The sequence below is a fragment of the Ambystoma mexicanum genome, chromosome 2p (assembly GCF_040938575.1).
Source record: "Ambystoma mexicanum isolate Mex_15411 chromosome 2p, UKY_AmexF1_1, whole genome shotgun sequence".
Classification (NCBI taxonomy): domain Eukaryota; kingdom Metazoa; phylum Chordata; class Amphibia; order Caudata; family Ambystomatidae; genus Ambystoma; species Ambystoma mexicanum.
Genome location: NC_090923.1, coordinates 1359120256 through 1359140981, shown reverse-complemented (window position 1 = coordinate 1359140981; position 20726 = coordinate 1359120256). Strand labels below are relative to the sequence as shown.

The 20726-nt window shown below is 47.4% G+C and overlaps 1 long non-coding RNA gene across 1 annotated transcript in view; it reads right to left on the bottom strand.

The window, feature by feature from the left end:
* LOC138566051 (uncharacterized) overlaps window positions 1-20726 on the bottom strand; it is a 77304-nt gene that overhangs the window by 1630 nt on the left and 54948 nt on the right. The window contains exon 2 of the long non-coding RNA XR_011301819.1: window positions 315-539. This is a non-coding gene — a long non-coding RNA (uncharacterized lncRNA). The remainder of the gene's footprint in view (window positions 1-314; window positions 540-20726) is intronic.

Genomic DNA, 20726 nt, shown 5'->3' with positions numbered 1-20726 from the left:
TGAACCCTGTCCCTAACAAAATGTAATGGGTCCATAGCACCCAACCTCCTGTTTCTTATGTAACCACTGCTTCAAGAGCATAAACCTCTCCATACCACCCCCAGGGACACCTATTTCTCCCGGTCTTACTGATTTCTGGGTGGCCCATGAATCTTCTCCCGTACTCACTTCCAGGTGACCCTGAGACACTCCCGGGCTTCCCGGGAGGCCCATTGCAATTACTGTTCATCCATGCGAGTGACCCTTTGCCAGTCAACACCAGTCATTTACCTTTAGACACCCCCTACCAGAACGTAAGGCATCTATGCCGGTACCTGGACCTACTCCTGGTACGAACGAAAGATCACAGCGGTCCCAGAGCGTCAGGTCGACGTTGCCAGCCGCCAATCCCTCTTCTGCAACTGCTTCCCTTTCTCGTCTTCACTTCGCATGCACAAGCCCACCGCACCAGTGCCACTCTGCACCTGTTCTCACCAATCCCCACTGGGCTGCTGCTTGACTTAGCCTTTGTCAGGCAAACCTCTGCTGGTCCTTTGTTCCTGCAGCATAACCGGCAAAATTAGTAGTTAAAACATTACATTCACAACACCAATCTTATTGACAAAATTCTGCATTTAGCCCTTACATTAAGGTCATGTCACTTTTGTTCCATGACCTACATCAAGGTCATGTCATTTTTGTCTCCCGACCCTAAGGATAATCCTTCCGCCACTTCTCTTTGCAATCTGCATGTCTTTACCTGGGAACAGCAAATACACCCTCCTTCTGGGACACAATGTTTCCTGAGCCTGAGATGCCACCTGCTACCACTGCAAACATTAGTGGTCGCCTCCATGAACTGACTGACGTCAACCCACTGCAGCCTATGTGTATATATATATATATTTTTTTGTTTGTTTTATATATATATATGTATATATATATTTTTTTTTTGTTTTTTGTTTATTTTTTTCTTTTCTTTTCTTTTCTTTTTTTAATTACATCCCTTCAGCCTTCACCGTCTTGCCCGCTACCGGATACAAACTCTTTTGTCTGCCGAATCGTTCGTTCGCCAGTCGTTTTGCCTGTGACCAAGAAGCCTCAATTAGCAATCCCCTTAATCAAACCATGAAACCTTGGTAACTTCTCATTACCGCCCCAGAGCCCATCTCTTCCCAGAAATGCAAAAACGGTACCCCATTTTGTCCCTGACATCATTAACTGTGCACCAATGGCTGAGTGTATTCGCCCTCCTGCAGCCTGGGCCATTTTACGTGCCTTCCCAGGGCCAGCTGGTTCCAGCCAGGAGGCAAGCTGGACGAGCTGGACGCAGGGGGCCAGAGGGGTGGCAAGCTATACTGGCTGCCCCTCTAGTTCCTGCCATCTGCGTGGGCTGGAGCATCCACTAAGCCTTTGTTGTTGCAAAACTGTGCCATTTAACTTGTTTGAAGAAGTTGGTTGGGGCAGGGGGACATGCTGTGAAAAACAGGGACCTCCCTACTAAATTGGGACATCTGGCCTCCCTACACAGAGCTCGTCTCTGTCACTTGACTAACATTGTGAAAATATTGCTACATCACAGGGCTTGCCCCTGTCAGTATTGAATATTGGGTAAATATTGGAACATCACCAGTTCTGGAATTGAACCACATTTGCCTGGATTTGGAATTCAGCAAAAGGTGTCTTCTTGGATTCTGATTTCGAAGAAATTAAAAGCCCATGTCCCAGCCGCCGCATACTGCGCCCGGAGTGATCCACTGTTTCTCAGAGCTTGAGATGAACTTCTGAGTTCAGACGAGCTCTGCAGGGCGTAAAGCTTCATGCTGTGAGAAACAATGAACACAAGCCGGAAATGGCATGATGCATTTTATTTCACTGCATTTCTCTCACTCTTGGTATTAGTGTAAAATTCATGATACGCCGAATAGTGCAAAACGAATGATACCCCGAATCTTGTTGAAATCTAGATGTTTTCAAAGTTGCTGTTTTGACCACTTTGCATGAAAATCGAATGTAGTTATTTTTAAATAGAAAGATTTTGCAGGATTTATCAGCGAGTGGCATTCGCGATATTCTTCAAGTAAGATACCTTTCCTGATCTTTCCCTGATCTGAATAGGTGTTCACTACACGGCTGTAGACCCTTCCTTCTCCCCTCCCTACATTTCCATCCGGGTTTCGGCCTTGCCCATCACTCGCTACATCGCTGCACCATTGTGTTGTCACGGGGCAGGGCTCACTTGGCGCTATTGCACAATGCCTCGGCCAGCACTGCATGCTTGGCCACACTTTGCCGCATCCACCTGGGCCTGACATCCATTTATGCCCTGCATTTCACCTGGGCCTTTTTGTTAGCCTTTTTGGCCCTGCTGGGCCCTGTCCCATCCTGCCTGTAATGCGACTGAACCTCCTAGCTGTTTTAAATTACTAGTTCTATACCAGATGTGCATTTTCATTGAATTTAAAAATCAAACTGTGATAACTACACTAATATTCTAGGCCTCACTACCTATCTGTGAATTTCATATCCAAGTACTTTTAAAACACTGCTATGGCATTTCTAGGCCTCCCTTTACCACATCATTCTTGGTTGTTTGTCTTCTATTCCTGTGAAATGTGTGCCCCCACTGCCTGTTGTAACCTAGGACGTTTCCCTCTTACCCTGTGTTTTTTACTGTTTTCATTTGCTGTTTATTGCATTTAATGCTTTCATTTGCTGTTTATTGCATTCACTGCTTTCAGTTGCTACATTAACTCGTCCCCCTGATTGCTGCTAGGCCGCCTGGTGATTTCGGCTTGTATTGTACAATCCCCTTTCCTGCTTTTCAGCCCCAACCTTTCAACTATGGTGCTCTCCATCTCTCCTATCTTCTTTAATTGCTATTCTGTCACCTATCCTACCCCTCTCTCAAAGTCTGGAAGGAAACTTTAAAAAAAACACTCCTAGTCTCCAGCCCTTGATTGCCCATTGCTGACACCTACATCAACGCTTCCTCCAGACAGACTATAACTGATATCCTCTTTGCTCTCCCCTGACCCGACCTATGGACCCCATCCTCTCCCCTTTTTCCACTTCAACCATTAATGGTGGCACCAGATGGGAACTGCTTTTGGCACACTTCTCATCATCCAGATGCATCATTAATGTATTTCAAAATGACACTTTCATGGCCCAGGACTGTCAGCCCAACCTCCTCCTTCTTGACAGGCATCTTCCCTCTCTCATTAACTCTCTCCCTCCTCCTGCCATTCCCTTTTCTGCCACCCACAAGGTCTCTTCGCTCCCATCAATGGATGTACCACGACCCTGTACCCCGCCTCGGAAGAGTTTTAAATGGGGCAACCTATGCCACCTCGCTACCCTTAATTCTTGCTCTGCTGTCAAACACTTCTCTGACATCTGTCACCTCCTTGAAGACTTTAACTTTTACGTCCTCGCTCTCACTGAGACGAGATTCAATGCCAGCTGTGTCACTGCTTTTGACACTCTCCTTCCTGAGGGCTACAAGATATTTTCCAAACCCAGACCTAATCGGTCTGCAGAAGGAGTGGATCTTGTCTTCCCTGAATGGGTCCCTTTGTCTGTCATACCCACTCAATCCTACTCCTCATTTGAATGCCTTGTCTGTAATCTACAGGACCCTGGGGCCAACCTCCCTCTTCCTCACAGAGTGGACCAACCTTGCCTCTTCTCTTCTGACCTCTACCTCTAAGCTTATCTTCCTTGGAGACTTCAATATTCACATAGACTCTCCTGATGCAGCCACACTACCTTTCCCCAACCTCTACGACTCTCTTCCCTCTGGTCCAACCCACTCAGCCGGGCACACCCGGATGTGCTCATCACTGCTGATATCTTCCTCTGTAACCCTCTCTCCTGGTCTGACCATGCTCTCCTCTGCTGCCATCTTGAGCTCCCTGGCACCCCGGCTAAGCCTTTTCCTTCAATGCCAGTCTCAGTCATGCGACCGATGAAGGGAGTGTCAGCTGCTTTTGCCGCCTCCTTCACCTCTCCATTTCCTACACTCTTGATATCCTTCCCCCTGCCACAAGTATCTGCATGAAGCCCGCCTCCAAGTGCAATAGCTGGTATGATTTCGAATAAGCCTCACTTAAACACACGTGCAAAGTCGCTGAATGTAAATGGTTGGCTTCTAGCATATCCTCTGACAAACGGGCCTGTCGCCTGCTCCAAAGGCAATACAGACTCTCTCTCCGCTCCAATCTCCCTTTCAACTTCACCTCCTCAGAGGCATTCAGCCTTTCCTCACCTTCCCCCAGAAACTCATTGTCCCCAGAGCTCTGGCTTAACTACTGCAACAGCCTTTTCCTTAATCTGCCCCTTTCCTCCCTCTGCCGTCTTCAACTAATTCAGAATAAGACTGTGAGACTTATCCTTGGCCTCAAGCCTAGGGACTGCATCTCTCCAGCCCTAAGATCTCTCCAACGGCTCTTTGTGGCTGTATTGATCAAATTCAAGAACCTATGCATCATTCACAAGGCTTTCCCGGGCCTGGGACCACACTACATCCAACCCTCTCTCCCTAAATACCTCCCTTCTAGATTTCTTCGATCTTCTTGCTCTAACTCTCTGCAGTCAGACACTTCTCTAAGCAGAGAGAGGGTGGTAGATCTTTTTCTTCAGCAGACACATCCCTCTGGAATGGCCTTCCTGCCCCCCTACGTCTTGAGCCGGATCTCCTTCAATTCTGAAAAGTTCTCAAGACCTTCCTTTTCTCCTCTTCCTTCCCCTCCCCTGCTAGTTCCACTTGTCTCCATGTCTGATGGCCTCGTGAGCCTTATTGGGGCAGGCCCTCCTTCAACCAGGCTCACCCTTACCCCTTACCAGCACTGGCCCTCGGGCACCCTTCCCCGACTAGTCTACTGAGTCTGGTCCACCTCCCCCCTCGCACTAGTTAAACCTTATCTCCTTCCTCAGCACTTGCCCTCCTGGGTTTCCCATAGCACTTGCCCAGCCCCTTGGCCCACTCCCCTCTCGCACTTCCCCCACCTCCCCTATCCCTCACACTTCTTGTTACTGCACTTGCAAAATTCCAAATTTCACAAGGCTAGTAGGACCATTACTGTTATTTCTCCCTTGTAATACCCTTTGTCTTGTGGAGCCTGGAAACAACTTTAGATGTAAAGGCGCCATATAAATGCTCAATAAATAAAATAAATAAAACACAAATTAGATTTCTTTAGGCTTTTAGGACTTTGCATGCTGATCATTGAAGGCGTATCCACCAGGTTGGGACAATAAAGCTACAATCATACACTTGTTGCTAAATTCTGCTATAACAATGTATGTATCGTGCAGTTAGTTTCTTATGTTATTAGGATTTGTATCACACACCCCTGCCATTTCCCTGATCTCCAGGCATTCTTGCGGATCTGAAAGAGCGCATAGGGTTGGTTAATTAGTACGAGAGGGGAAAGGTTATAATTCTGTGCTTTGTGTTGATGGTGCAAATCAAAATTTCCCTAAGCTCTGTGTGCTTGACAGCTTTCTAGGTGTGATATGTTAGGATCATCAAGGGCTTTGCGTCCAGAAATTAGCCATTGTGCTTGCAGACTGAGCGTGCTTTGGCACAGGGCTAGGTGTGTCAGTTGCTGTCAGAGGTGTAGGGTTGGGTTGTTGGAGTCTAGGGGGAGGGCCTTTTAGAAGCCATGTGCTGGTGGCTAGGTTGAATTTGCGTGTGGTGAGCAAGGCAGACAACGTGAGAGTTAGTCAAAAGGACGGTGGTGGGTACTGCAGGATTTTCATTTTAGGTACAAGCTGCTGCCCCTGTTGGTTGTATTGCGGTGAGTGATGTTGGGCTTCTTTGTATCTGTAGCAGGCTGTTGTCCTGTGTTACTGTTCTGATATTAAAGAAACGGGGGAGGTGATTTTAGTTGAGCCCGAAGGTGTTGTCATATTCTGCTTACTAGCAGTATCCTACGAGAGCCATGGTTTGGATGGTCTGAGTTGTTCGATGGAGTGCTGCTGGTTCTGCTCTTTGTTGAGCATTGACTAATTTGCATTGAATATGCTTTGACAATCCAAGTTTTTAATTTCAAGTGGTTCTGTAACATGCAAACATTCCTTAGTAGTGTGTTTCAAAGTTTCGTCACCATAGTGGAGAAGGCAGAGCCTTTGTGTCTTTGCAGAATCTTCTGTTTCTTATTAGCATCTAATTTCCAGATATTAGATCTTTAGATGGTTGGTAATGTGAGATTCTGTTTTTGATAACCTCTCTCTACTCCTTAACTTTGCAGGGACACGATGCACAGGGTCTTGAAGGGTATTCTATTTAATTGGTTGACAGTGCACTGCTCTCTCGCTGGTGTTATGTATTCCCTCCTGTTGGGTCTAAATAGTAGTCTAGCCACTGCATTTTGCATCTGTTGTAGTTTTTTGGTGAAGTAGTCAAGCCCACCTAGAAAAACGCTGTTGGCAAAATTGATTCTTGAGAGAACCAGACCAATGACAGCAAATGTTCTGTGTGGGATTGGGCATAACCTAATTGAATATAGATGGTAGAAGCACCTTTTGACTATTGCGTTGACTTGGGGTGCCATGTGAGGCGGTTGTTCATTAGTATGCCGATATTCTTGATCACTTTAGATGTTCTAGGTCAGTTACCCATTTCCAGGGGCCACAGTAGAGGTATTTCAGGGGCTGCATGTGGTGAGACTTTCATTATTTCTGTTTTGTCTTGCATTAGTTTTAAGTTGTTTGTCATCATCTGTACTCTCACTTTGTAAGGCAGTTGTAAGGACGGTGCTGGAGTTTTCTCTCCTCTCATTTTATATTTGACTTGTGTGTCGTCCACATACTTGTAGCAAGTGAGCCCCTGTGTTTTTAGGATCTTCATGAATGGTGACATATAGATGTTGAAGAGGAGTAGTGAGAGAGTCGACCCTTGAGGGACTCCACAAGTTATGGCCCGTGGCTTCAAGTTGAAAGGGGGAAGTCGGGTGATTTATGTCCTGTCCATTAAGAAGGAACTCTTCCATTGGAAAGAGTTGTTATGGAGTCCAGTTTAGAGTCTTCTAATTAATACACTGTGGTTTATGGTGTCGAGGCCACTGAAAAGTCAAGGAGTATGATTGCCAAGGTGGTGTTTTCATCTGCATATATTTTGAGGCCATGCCAGATGGATGCCTTTCATAGGTCTAAAACGGACTTGTTAGTGATTTAATAGGTCATTAGAATGTGCATGCTCCAATGCTCCAAAGTCTGGCTGTATACATAGTGTGACGATCCTTCGGTTGGCGTCACTTCTCCCTTTGAGGTATCCTCCATCCATGAGGTCAGGGAGGTGAGGCTGCTACCCGATAGTCCCCCTGGGGGTGGTATATTGTGGTAGGATCTCATGGGGAGGCACTCCCCCTCTAGGGATAAGGACAACCAACAGCGCTTATTAGAACATCACATCCCCACCTACTCTAGTCTCGCCTTCCTCTGCTAACCTCTTTGTAGACGGTAGACCTATGTACTGTTGTAAGGCAGAGTACTTTAAGGTTCTGGAACGTACTGGGACAAAGAAGGACAACAGCAACCTAAGTGATCCAAGTACTGGGACAAGTTGGCCCAGCGGATCAATAAAGATAAATCATTTGAAAGAGACGAAGAACTTATACAGTGGGCCCACACATTGCTGGCAATATTGTATACAAAGCGACAAGGAATAAACATTAGGTCTCGGGAAGCCGCTGACAATCGCAGGTGTGCTGCGAACTGAACGCGGGAGATATAATCCTGCATCAGTGATCCGGAAGGAGAGAACTCCAAGGATGCTGGCAGTCCACCATTTCTGTCTGATGATCGAGGTGTCTGTAGGAGCAGACTGGTGCACAGCAGTGTCGAGAGAAGGAAGGAAAGCAGAAGGCAGCTGGGAACGCAATCGCAGAGCCGCACAGAATGCAAGATGCTGGAGAAGCCGAACAGAATGGCTGCCATCCAAGGACGCCCCGGTGATGTGCCAAAACCCTCAACAAGGTAAAGTGTGACACGGGAGAACCGGAGGGGGCGTGGAGTGGCTTACCAAGAGGGCACATGCAGTTATCCCTAGGCCCCTTTGCAACTATCACAAAACAAAAGAAGTGATGGCTGGAAGGTTTGGAATTAATTGTAACCTCTGGGATTGCTCTGGGAAACCTTCCAGACCATTGTTCCTTGCCTGCCAAGCCATTACAAAAGGGGAAAGACCATATGCAAATCAGTCTCAGTCCATCCGAAAAAGGGCAGTCCAGCCCGAAACTGCTTGGTCACATCACTTCTGCACGAGACCACAAGCAACCCCAAACATGTTTCGGCCTTTTCGGGCCTCATCTGTGAGGAGAAGCTTGGGTATCTAGGATCTGCAGACACAGGACCCACGTGTGGGCATACCTGTCCCACTCGGGGGTGACTTATGCAAAACAAAAGAGGTGATGGCTGGAAGGTTTGGAATTATTCCTTACCTCTGGCATTTCTCTGGGCAACCCTCTAGACCTTCGTTCTTCACCTGCCACGCCTTTACAAAAGGGGAAGGACCATATGCTAATCATGCTCGGTCCAACCTCAAAAGGGGGCAGTTCAGCCCGAACTGCTTGGTCGCATCCCTTCTGCACGAGACCACAAGCATCCCCAAACATGTTTTGGCCTTGTTGGGCCTCATCAGTGAGGAGTAGCTTGGATCTCTAGGCCGAGTAGGCACGCAACCCATGTCTGGGCATACCCGTCGCACTCGAGGTGACTTACGGAAAACAAAAGAGGTGATGGCTGGAAGGTTTGGAATGAATCCTAACCTCTGGCATTGCTCTGGGAAACCCTCCAGACCATCGTTCTTTGCCTGCCATGCCATTACAAAAAGGTCAGTCTAGCTCAAACTGCTTGTTCACATCCCTACTGCACGAGACCACAAGCATCGCCAAACATGTTTCGGCCTTGTTGGGCCTGACCAGTGAGAAGTAGCTTGGATCTCTAGGCCCAGCAGGTATGGGGCCCACGTCTGGGCATACCCGTGCCACTTGAGGCGAGTCACACAAAAGAGGTGATGGCTGGAAGGTTTGGAATTAATCCTAACCTCTGGCATTGCTCTGGGTTACCCTCCAGACCATCGTTCTTTGCAGGCCAAGCCATTACAAAAGGAGCCATTACAAAAGGGGAAATACCATAGGCAAATCAGGTTTGGTCCAACTCCAAAAGGGGCAGTCCAGCCCAAACTGCTTCGTGACATCCCTTCTGCACAAGACCACAAGCATCCCCAAACATGTTCCGGCCTTGTTGGGCCTCATAGGTGAGGAATAGCTTGGGTCCTGGGTGCAGCCATAATGCATGGGTGGCACAGCAGTGGCAGAAAGCCTACATACCTTCTCCTCGGTTCATAGTCATAATGTCGAATTCAATAATTTCGAAAGTCAAAAAGTCGAATCCAAAAAGTCGAAAACAAAAATGTCGATTTTTTTTTTTGGTTGCTTTTTTTTTTAAATAGGGGGGTTCCCCCCCAACCCCCCTTTTTTAATTTTGTTTTTTTGTTTTACCCCTTTTTTTTACCACCGGAACCCAAAAAAAATATATAAATAAAAAAATAAAAAATTCGACATTTTTGTTTTCGACTTTTTGGATTCGACTTTATTGTAATTCGACTAATTTCATTCGACATTATGACTGGACACCCTTCTCCTCCTTATTGAAGTGATGGAATGAAGCCTGTTGATCACTAGGGAAGGGTTGAGGACCCTAGGTATCATAGAGAGAACTTGAGAGTGACAGCCCCTCACAACAGTGGCAGTGATAAGCCCACTAAACGAGATACTAGTCATGTTTCGTGTGGCTGTACTTGGCAGGGAAGTAAACCATATGGGTCAGTTGCAAGAAGAAGAGAAACTAGGGTCTCGGACCCAAAGCCAGAGAGTGATATGAGTCATCTTCCTCGTGGCAGTACTTGGCAGGGAAGTGATCCAAGTGGGTGGTGAGGTCAAAGAATAAGGGAAGGTAGGGTCCCAGGCCCTCCTAACACTCAGAGATGGTGTTGTAGGTGTGAAGCCGAAGGAGAAGGAAGACCAGGGGAAGGGAGCCATTCCCCCTGGCTGTAAGGAACTGATAATAGGATACCAGGAGAAGGGAGTCATTCTCTTGGCAACCCAGACCAGGAAGAAGGTCCAAAAGGCCTGGGGAAGGGAGCCATTCCCCCGGGCTATTGGTCAGGAGAAGGGAGATATTCTCCTGGTCCACCAAGAAAGTATTGTGCGGAACGTTACTATCAGGGAAAGGGAGCCATTCCCCCTGACAAAGTGTGCTCAGACTGCAACTGATAACAAGATACCAGGAGAAGGGAGTCATTCTCCTGGTAACTCGGACCAGCAGGAAGGTCCACAAGGCCTTGGGAAGTGAACCATTCTCCCATGCTATTGGTCAGGAGAAGGGGCACATTCTCCAGACCCACCAAAAAGCATTGTGTGGATCTTTGCTATGAGGGGAAGGGAACCATTCCCCTAACAACGTGTGAGTCACAAGACTGTGCTAAGATTTGGGAACTGTTTAAACTAACAAGGAACCATAACCCTGGAGAAGGGAATAATTCTCCTGGGGCCCGAACAGAACTGCCTTATCCTTTAGTTTCTAGTGTACAGGACAGAATTAGGGCTTTCTTGACAACAGAAAGTGGACACTTTTGAGTTGACAAGCCATCCTGACAGACACCTTATCTTTAGTGGACGCAGGGAACCCCCCGCCCCCTAGGAATAGGGATAGACAGGTTTTCTCTTGCTTTCTTCTTCAATAAAGGTCTTTTGCCCCAAACATGCCACCATTCTGTCAGTCTCTGTCTTCTACACCCTTACAATAGCTTTCTAGAATTATAGTTGGGTACGTAATGTTTTCGTTTTTTATAGATGCGGTTGGAAGTAGGCAATATTAAATGATTTTGCTACGATTTCTGTTTCGAGTGTGCAGTTAATTCGTTTGTAAAAGTAAGGTGCCCGTGTTTCATTGGCGAGGATCTATTTGCAAATATCCAGGGAGCAAAGGTCCATCTGCATGCTGGCTCTATTGCTTAGTTTAATCACGTTTTTCAAGTCTAGTTCAGAAGTGGCTTAAATCTGTTCATTAGAGGGTTTGCAAGGCGGTTGTGAGGGGTTTTATGGTTTCCTCTGTTCCTTACTGCTGCATTGATTGCCTGCTGTACATTTGATATGTTATTAATGAAATGCTTGGTGATATCTTCCCACAGTTTTGGGTTGGGGTCAGTATTGTGCTGCAGGCTGTGCGGTTTCTCCTCCATTAATGATTTGGTAAAATTATTTCTCTGGACGAGTGGCGTTCCTGACACATTCAGAGTAGTACCATTTATTTTCTTTTAGGATTTCTGCTTTGTAATTGCACACCCGTCTTTGTTAGGCTCAAAATGGGTAAATACTGTTACATCAAACAGCTCAGGTGCACCATCATTTAGTATTGGGTGAATATTGCTGTGAGCACTGAGACTGAGGGCCATCACCACCTAAGGGAATGGCCCTGGGACCCATAGTTACAGGCCCAAGCGTAGCGAGAGCCTTAACGAAGGCCCTGGGGGCATTCCCTTTGGCGGTAATGGCCAGTAGTCGAAGGGCTTATTGCCATCAGTACCCCGGACCGTTAGACCGGGGTACTAAAAACATTTTTTGCTGTTCCGAAACGCGCTAGTGTTTTGGAACAGCAAAAAAATTATGGAACAAAAATGGCCGCCCGCGAAGTGGAAACGGAGTTCGTTTTCCCTTTCCATGGCGGACATTAAAAAGATAGGAAAAAAAGTAAACAAATAAAATGCCTGCCATGGGAAGGGAGAAGGGACTACACGCAGTCCCTTCTTCCTTTCCATGACGGCCTGTTGCAGATAGGGAGCATGGTGTGCTGGGGACTGAAGTATTCCCAGCGCTTCCGCTCTCAAATGGGAAAAAAAGAAGGTAAGTGGGGGTGGGAGGACGGGAAGGGAATTCGTTTGAGGGCGCAGAGGGGTGGGGGAGAAGACTTACCTGATTACCCGGTGAGGGGAGATGGTATTGATGGAAATGGCGGCCTACGGAGGTAAGTGAAAAAGATTTTAGACCCGGTGCGCAATGGACACAAATGCGTACACAGGATTACACTGTGGTATGGCTCGGAATTCAGCCAATCCACGTTCAGTTTATCCTGTGGAATCGGTGAGCCGATTCCATGATGTGGTATTTGGTCAATATTGTCTCATCACAAAGCTCAACTTGTTCGTGTGATGTTGTGAGAATATTGTTATATCATGGAGCGCACCTCAATCATTATGAAGTATGGGGTGATTATTGTTATGTCATAGAGCCCCCAGGGTCATTATAGCATATTGTTATATCATAGAGCTTGGTTCCCTCATTATGTAATATTCACAGAATCTTGGAATATCGCAGAACTTGCCTCTGTCATTATGTGATTTTGGGTGAACATTGCTCTATCACAAAGCTCCCTTCTGTCATTAAGGAATATTGGGTGAATACTGCTATATCCCAGGGTTCGTCTCTGTCCTTATGTGATATTAAGTGACTATCGTTAAATAACAGAGCTTGCCTCTGTCATACGATATTGGGTGAATATTGCTAAAACACAGCGTTCTCCTCTTTCAGTATGTAATGTTCTATTACAAGAAATAGATCTTCAGGGAGTAAAATGTAGTTCTCATAGTTGACTGGAGTATTTTCGATAAGTAAAAAGACATCGGGCCTCATTACGATTTTGGCGGTAGCCATGCCGCTATTGACGGCATGGCTGCCGCCAAATTCGGGTCCGGGTTCCCAGAATGGGGAATTACCGGGCCATTCCGAGTTCGGAGGGCCCGGTAATTCCTCCCTCCAGGAACCCAGGCCCGGACCTTCCTCATTCCCATTTCAGCCCCCATAGGGCTGAATGGGAATGGGGAGGGAGCAAACAACGGGCCGATTACGAGCGGCCCGTTGTTTGCTCCCTCTTCCCCTCGCGGGACCCAGTAAGCACGCCTGGTTTGACCAGGCGTTACTAACCGGGTCCCGCAAGGGGAGCTTGTAATGAGGCGGAACGGGTTTAACGGGTCCGCCTCCTTTAGCGGGTCCCGTTAACCCGTTCCGCCTCACTTGTAATGAGGCCCATTTTATCTTAAAAGTATAGTTATTTGTTTTGTACAGTATCACACGCTTAATTTGTTCCCATTGATTACCAGAAATGAGGATTTTTATTTTACTGGCCCACTTCAGCACCTCAGTTGAAATATAACAATATTAGAGCTCCGCTTCGTTGCATGCTCAACCGATGCCTCTGATTTGATTAGGAACACAGCAGAGCAGGCTGTAACAAAGGGCAGGTGCCTGCCTGTCTGTTACTCCCTGTTAGTTTTCAGAGTATTTGCCTGTTATAGGCAGTTAGACAGGTACTCTACTTATCCGGAGCACTGGTCAAAACCACTTCTTTTTCTTTGTTGCTCTCCTTTAGGCTTCTCAATACAAGCAAGCCAGAATTCCTGCTATGTAGAACCTTCTCTGTGAGTTCTCACCCACCATCCGCCTACTTCTCTGGGTGTTTCTTCGTCTCTGGCCAGATCAGGCAAAAGCCGAGGCTTCACATGGACTCAAAGCTCTCACTGGTTGCCCAAGTTAACTTTTTGGTCAAACAATTCTATTTCCATCTGTGGCCCTTCTTCCAATTCATAGCATTCCCCCAGGGAGTGACCCCAACAATGGGCTTCATCCTCTCTCAGATGAACCATGCGAACAGCCTTTAACTTTGGCTCCCCGGATGAACTCATAGCCAATCTGCATTGGAGGCTCCTTAGTTAAAGGGTCTCTTGACCCATTTGCCTCTAAATACATATCATGTATCCGGATGGCAATGTCTCTTTCTCTTCCTTCACTCGGGTAACAATCTCTGCCTGCAAATGTCTCTGTGCAAAAGAAATTTCCAAAGGAAAAAGGAGGAAAACAACACAACTCAAAGTTTCTCTCTAGAAGAAAATAGAAAGCACATTTTCTTTCTTAACCAGAGTCTTTAAAGGCTTTCCTGCTTTCTCTAAGGTATCTTTCACATCTTCATATTGTAGCTGGTAAGTGGCTTGTATCTCTTACTAGATGGCCGATAGGTTGGCCCTCATCTGAATGCCAACCCGCTGCCACACAAGGGTTTGGGGTTAGCGCTCATTTAAGCCACCGCAGGCACATGTCATGATCCCTGCTTCCAAGGGGTCAGGACTTGCCTCACATCCTTGGAAGCAGGCCCATAACCTTGATCCTGGGTACCAGCCAGTCCCTATCGGGACCTTTTGGACCTTGTCCTGGCGCCAGTGGCACCAGGCTCATAAAGATGACCGGTCCCGGCGCTTCCAGCGCCGGGCTCATAATGCTTAAGAGTGCTTGGGTGGACCTACCTGCAGCAGACCATGCTGCTTACTTACCAGCTCGATGGTCTTCTGATCCTTCTCTGCCTGGAACTACTTTTCCTGTCTGGGTGGGGCAGGAGCCACTCCCTGGAATCAGAACACAGGAACTCTTTTCTTACCTAGGCGAGGCTGTGGAAGAAGATGCCTAAGCACTACAGAAGGCTATTTAAACCACACCCGATTGATGAAACGTGCTTCGCGTTATTCTGCATCTGCAGCAGGACGCTCACCATGTCAGCTCCAGTCTTCCTGAGATTCTTCAGCTCCAGTTCCTGTGAAAACGAATTCCTTACCTGCTAGAGATCCGATCCTCAGCTGCATCTGCCAAGACAAAACAACAGATTAGCAGAATTCAATTCGAGAGCAGCGCTCTTACTTACCAAATACGGAGGCATCTTCCAAAGCCTTCCGCCGCTTTCTTCAGCTCCCCATCGACATCTGCAAAGAAAAGGACTTGATTAAGCATTGCATTCTTGAATTGCTTACCTGCGCTCCGCACGTTCTGAACTTCAAGAAGCGCTGCATGCCGGCATCTGCAAAACAAAGGGAGACATTTTAAGGCGCATTCTAAACCAACCATAAACTTTCTACTTACGCGCTCGCACGTTCGCCGGCATCCATCTAGCAATGCTCTCTGCATCCACGATCTGCAAGGACAAAAGAGACATTAAGGCGTGCTTTTGAAACAAACAGCAGTCATTTTACTTACATGCACCGCGCTTCATCTTCTTCGTACATACGCGCTTGCACGATCCTGGGCACTTATTCATCAGCGTCCATTGCACCTAAACCTGCAGGACAAAGAGAGACATTAGAAAGGGTGACAGCAACCGGTCATCTTTCCTACTCACCTGCTCGCCGCATCATTCCTCTACAATTTCAATCTTGACACCCTGAGGCTGAGCAAGGGACTAAATTAAGGGTGCTCCAATAACTATCAAGAAACCGCTTGTGCGGTAAACGGCGGTATCTTCCAACATCAACCTCTGCAATCAAGAGGATTGTCAGTGAACCAGTGAAGTAACTGGTACTTGCGCCCCTGCAAAGACGCAGGATGGAGAGCCCGGCCTTAACATATCTAAGGTGAGCAAGCCACGCCCTTGGTTCGAATAAGAGGACTGAGGAAGAAGAAGTTCAGTCAATCCAGTTCCTATATCCTTGTTCTTCGGTCTGCAGACACCTCACTCTACACGTCCGGTACATCGTGAGAAGGGGACCAGCCCTAGGAGAAGGCCGAGATCTACGAGTCACACTAGAAGACACGGCGACAGCTCAGTCCAGCCCAGCGCCTCCGTGGAAATCAGGTGAGCGTTACAGAACGCGAAGCCCACCACAAATCCTCCACCCAGGCGCAATGGAAACCTCAGATACTGACCAACTAGCCCAGTTGCTAGGGGAATTAAGAGCAGAAGTACTAGCAGCGCGCCAGGAAACGAACGCCCTAAGGAGGGAGCTAATTGTGTCCAAAGAGCGCACAGATGATCTTGCTAGACAGTTGTTACAAACGCAGGCGGGGCAAACACCGCTGCCGACCCCAGGGGGGGGTAATATCCCAGCGACCTCCACTAATCCTGTACAAATTAATCTACCTGGAAATGTGCCTTTGGCTCCACCCGAACGCTTCTCAGGCGATCCCAAAAGGTTTGCAGTGTTCATCAATCAATGTCGTCTGCACTTCCTGTGTTGGCCAGATCCCACTGATCAGGCCAAAGTGGCCTTCGTACTTTCATATCTAAGTGGCAGTGCTGCAGACTGGTCAATTCCCCTGGTAACCCAGGATGACCCGATTCTTCGTAATTTTCAGGCCTTCCAGTCCAGTATGGAAAGACTATTTGCCAGACACTCTCAGGGACAGGCCTTAGATAACGAACTCCTCTCTTTACGACAAGGTAATCAGGATCTTCTGGCATATATTGCATCATTTAACAGACTGGTAGTTGAAGCCAGATGGCCCGAGGATAAAAGGATTATGCTGTTTTATAGGGGGTTGCGTTGAGAACTCAAAGATGTCCTGGCCCAAGTAGTAAATCCTCCGCAAGATTGTTCTGAATATATTGACCTGGTGGTTCAACTGGATCACAGGTTACAGAATAGGAAGGCTGATCGCTCCAGATTCGAAGCTCGGGTTTTTTCAAGACCACAGAGTTCCGCCAAAGGAGTCGATACCGTAGAACCCATGCAAATAGGAGTCATGAAAGGGCCATTAACACAAAAGGAACGAGAAAGAAGAAGACAGCTGCAATTGTGCCTCTATTGTGGGAATTCAGGACATTTTCTTCGTGAATGCCCGGTGAAACCTGCTAAGAAGACCGTGGGAGCTTCCGACATAAGCATCGAAAAGCCAGAATCGGGAAACGACCTCGCCCGACAAGTGTAGAGGTCCGCTTGCCGAGCGTTAAAACCAGTTCTTTGACCTCGCATTTCATCGTGCCCATGGTCCTAATAAGCCCTGAGAAGCCAGATCGTTTGCATGCCATCAAGGCATACATTGACAGTGGAGCAATCGGCAATTATGTGGATCGCGAGATGCCATCCAGGATGAATCTACCTCTCTGTCCTAAAATGGTTAAAGACGTTATTACCACAGTGGATGGTACGGAAATAGCTTCCGGACCAGTTACCCATAACACCGAGGGAGTGACGTTAGTAAGCCAAAATGGACATCGTGAGGAGATCGTGTTTGATGTGATCAAGGCCCCTCAGTTTCAAATTATCCTGGGGATCCCTTGGTTAGAAAAACACAATCCTCAAATTGATTGGCGAGCAAAGACGATTCAGTTTCCGGAATGTGCCTCCACTTGTTATCTGAAGTCCGACATTAAGCTGGCAACAATTACATCCGAGGGTCCCCAACTGCCTCCTGAATATCTAGAGTTCCAAGATGTCTTCCAGAAAGAACAAGCCAACTCCCTACCCCCGCACAGGTCATACGACTGTCAGATAGACCTGGTACCTGGGTCCACTCCTCCATGTAGTAGGATCTATGCTCTCACCGAACCAGAAAATCTCCACCTTAGGCAGTATTTGGACCAATACCTGGCCAATGGATTTATTCGTCCTTCTAAGTCTCCAGCCTCTTCAGCTCTGTTCTTCGTTCCGAAAAAGGAAGGGGATCTCAGAACATGTATCGATTATCGCGCCCTGAATCAGATTACAGTCAAGAACAGATATCCTTTGCCATTGATCCCTGAACTTCTAGACCAAGTCAAGAATGCTCGCATTTATACGAAGTTGGATCTCAGAGGAGCTTACCACTTGGTCCGAATAAAAGAGGGCGACGAATGGAAGACGGCCTTCCGCACCAAGTATGGATTATTTGAGTATCAAGTAATGCCCTTTGGACTATGTAACGCCCCGGCCGCCTTCCAGTACTTCATGAATGACGTCCTCAGAGAACTAATTGACGTGTGTACAGTTGTCTACATCGACGATATCCTTATATATTCGTCCTCTGAGGCCGATCACCGGAAACACGTCAGGGCAGTTCTTGAGAGGCTTTGCCAACATAAACTCTTTGCCAAGCTTGAGAAGTGCGTTTTCCATGTCACCGAGGTCGAATTTCTGGGATTCATTCTGTCACCAAATGGAGTCCACATGGATTCAAGAAAGGTAGACGCTATCATTAAGTGGCCATCACCAACGTCGGTGAAAGGAGTCCAAAGCATGTTGGGTTTCGCCAATATCTACCGTAGATTCATTCCAGAATTCTCCCGAATAGTCCAGCCCATTACTGCCCTTCTAAGGAAAAACAAACGCTTTGTGTGGTCTACCGAGGCGGAGCAAGCCTTCCAAGAGTTAAAAGCCAAGTTTATCTCCGCTCCTGTTTTGAGACATAACCGCCCAGAGCTTCTTTACATCGTAGAAACCGACGCCTCCAGTCTTGCGATGGGTGCAGTCCTATCGCAAAGAGATCCAGAAACAAACCAGTTACACCCCGTGGCATTTTGGTCCCGCAAATTCTCAGCTCCTGAAATCAACTACACCATTACCGATAAGGAACTTCTGGCTATTAAGTCCGCCTTCAAGGCCTGGCGACACTATCTTCTGGGTGCCAGACACACAGTCACAGTGATTACAGACCACCGCAACTTACAATACCTAAAGACAGCTAAAGCTCAATCCTCCAGACAACTCCGCTGGGCACTATTTTTTGCCGAGTTTGACTTCGTCATTACCTACCGACCAGGCAACAAGAATGGTAAAGCTGATGCCCTTTCCCGGATGGGAGTGGAAGAGCACATGGTCAATCCTGAACCCGTACCTATCATTCCCGAACAAAGAATCCTAGGTCTAATCGGCACACAATCCATCGAAGAAGTTGAAGCCAAAGTTAAACAACTTATAACTCCAGCAGACATACAGAATTGGCATCTTCAGGGAAAAGACTTCACGGTGAAGAACAACCTATTGTACTTCCAAGAACGGTTATACCTACCCTGTGCTAGTTTACAGAATCAAGTCATCTCTTGTTATCACGACTCCCTAATGGAGGGACACCCCGGTATGGCCAAGACCTCGGAAAAGATCAAGCGTCACTTCTGGTGGCCGTCTTGGAGAAAGGATATCAGAGACTTTGTAATGTCCTGTGGAGTGTGCACTCAAAATAAAAGTCAAAAGGAGAAACCAGCAGGCCTCTTACGCCCACTTGACATCCCACCTCGTCCCTGGCATACTCTCTCCATGGATTTCATCACCGACTTACCTTCATGTTCCGGATATAATACGATCTTAGTAATCGTGGACCTATTCTCCAAGATGGCGCACTTCATCCCACTGAAAGGTCTACCGTCAGCAGCAATCCTGGCCCGTGAGTTTCTCGAAAACATGGTTCGTTTGCACGGATTTCCTTCAGTTTTAATCTCGGATAGAGGAAGTCAATTTGTCTCCCACTTTTGGCAGAGTTGCTGTCGGTTGGCTCAAATTGATGTAAGGCTTTCAACCAGTCACCACCCCCAAACCGACGGACAGACCTAGAGGACCAATCAAACTCTGGAACAGTACTTACGCTGCATGCTGCAACAAACAGAAAGAACTTGGAAGGACATCCTTTGGATAGCCGAGTACGCTTACAATAATTCAGTCCACTCTGGAACCGGAAAAACCCCGTTTTTTCATTTATATGGTAGCCATCCTCGAACCTCTAATCTGGATCCACCTCAGGATCTAGGGACACCAGCAGAAGACCACCTGCATTCTGCAATCACCCAAGCCTTTAAGGAAGCCACTTCTCATCTGCAAAGGGCTAAGGAACAATACAAGAAAGGAGCAGACCAACATCGGAAGGAGGCCCCTCAATATCAAGTAGGAGATCAAGTCTGGTTATCCACCAAACATTTACCCCTAAAAGAACCGCGCACCTTCAACCCAAGATACCTGGGACCCTACTCAATCACTACCATAATAAACCCAGTGGCAGTCAAGTTGGACTTGCACCCTCATATGAAAATGCACCCAGTCTTCCATGTCTCGCTACTAAAACCTGTGCAGCCAGAGACCCGATTGACTAAATCTCCAGAACCTATCCTAGTTGATGGAGAACTCGAGTTTGAAATCAAAAACATCTTAGATTCCAAAATCTCCAAATCAAGGCTATACTACCTGATTGACTGGAAAGGTTATGGCCCCCAGGAAAGGTCTTGGGAACCTGCAGAACATGTCCACGCACCTCGTTTAGTCAAGAAATTTCATCGAACATTTCCTAACAAACCAAGACCCCCGGAGAAGTCAAGCTTGGGAGGGGCCTTGAGGGGGGGTGCTGTCATGATCCCTGCTTCCAAGGGGTCAGGACTTGCCTCACATCCTTGGAAGCAGGCCCATAACCTTGATCCTGGGTACCAGCCAGTCCCTATCGGGACCTTTTGGACCTTGTCCTGGCGCCAGTGGCACCAGGCTCATAAAGATGACCGGTCCCGGCGCTTCCAGCGCCGGGCTCATAATGCTTAAGAGTGCTTGGGTGGACCTACCTGCAGCAGACCATGCTGCTTACTTACCAGCTCGATGGTCTTCTGATCCTTCTCTGCCTGGAACTACTTTTCCTGTCTGGGTGGGGCAGGAGCCACTCCCTGGAATCAGAACACAGGAACTCTTTTCTTACCTAGGCGAGGCTGTGGAAGAAGATGCCTAAGCACTACAGAAGGCTATTTAAACCACACCCGATTGATGAAACGTGCTTCGCGTTATTCTGCATCTGCAGCAGGACGCTCACCGTGTCAGCTCCAGTCTTCCTGAGATTCTTCAGCTCCAGTTCCTGTGAAAACGAATTCCTTACCTGCTAGAGATCCGATCCTCAGCTGCACCTGCCAAGACAAAACAACAGGTTAGCAGAATTCAATTCGAGAGCAGCGCTCTTACTTACCAAATACGGCGGCATCTT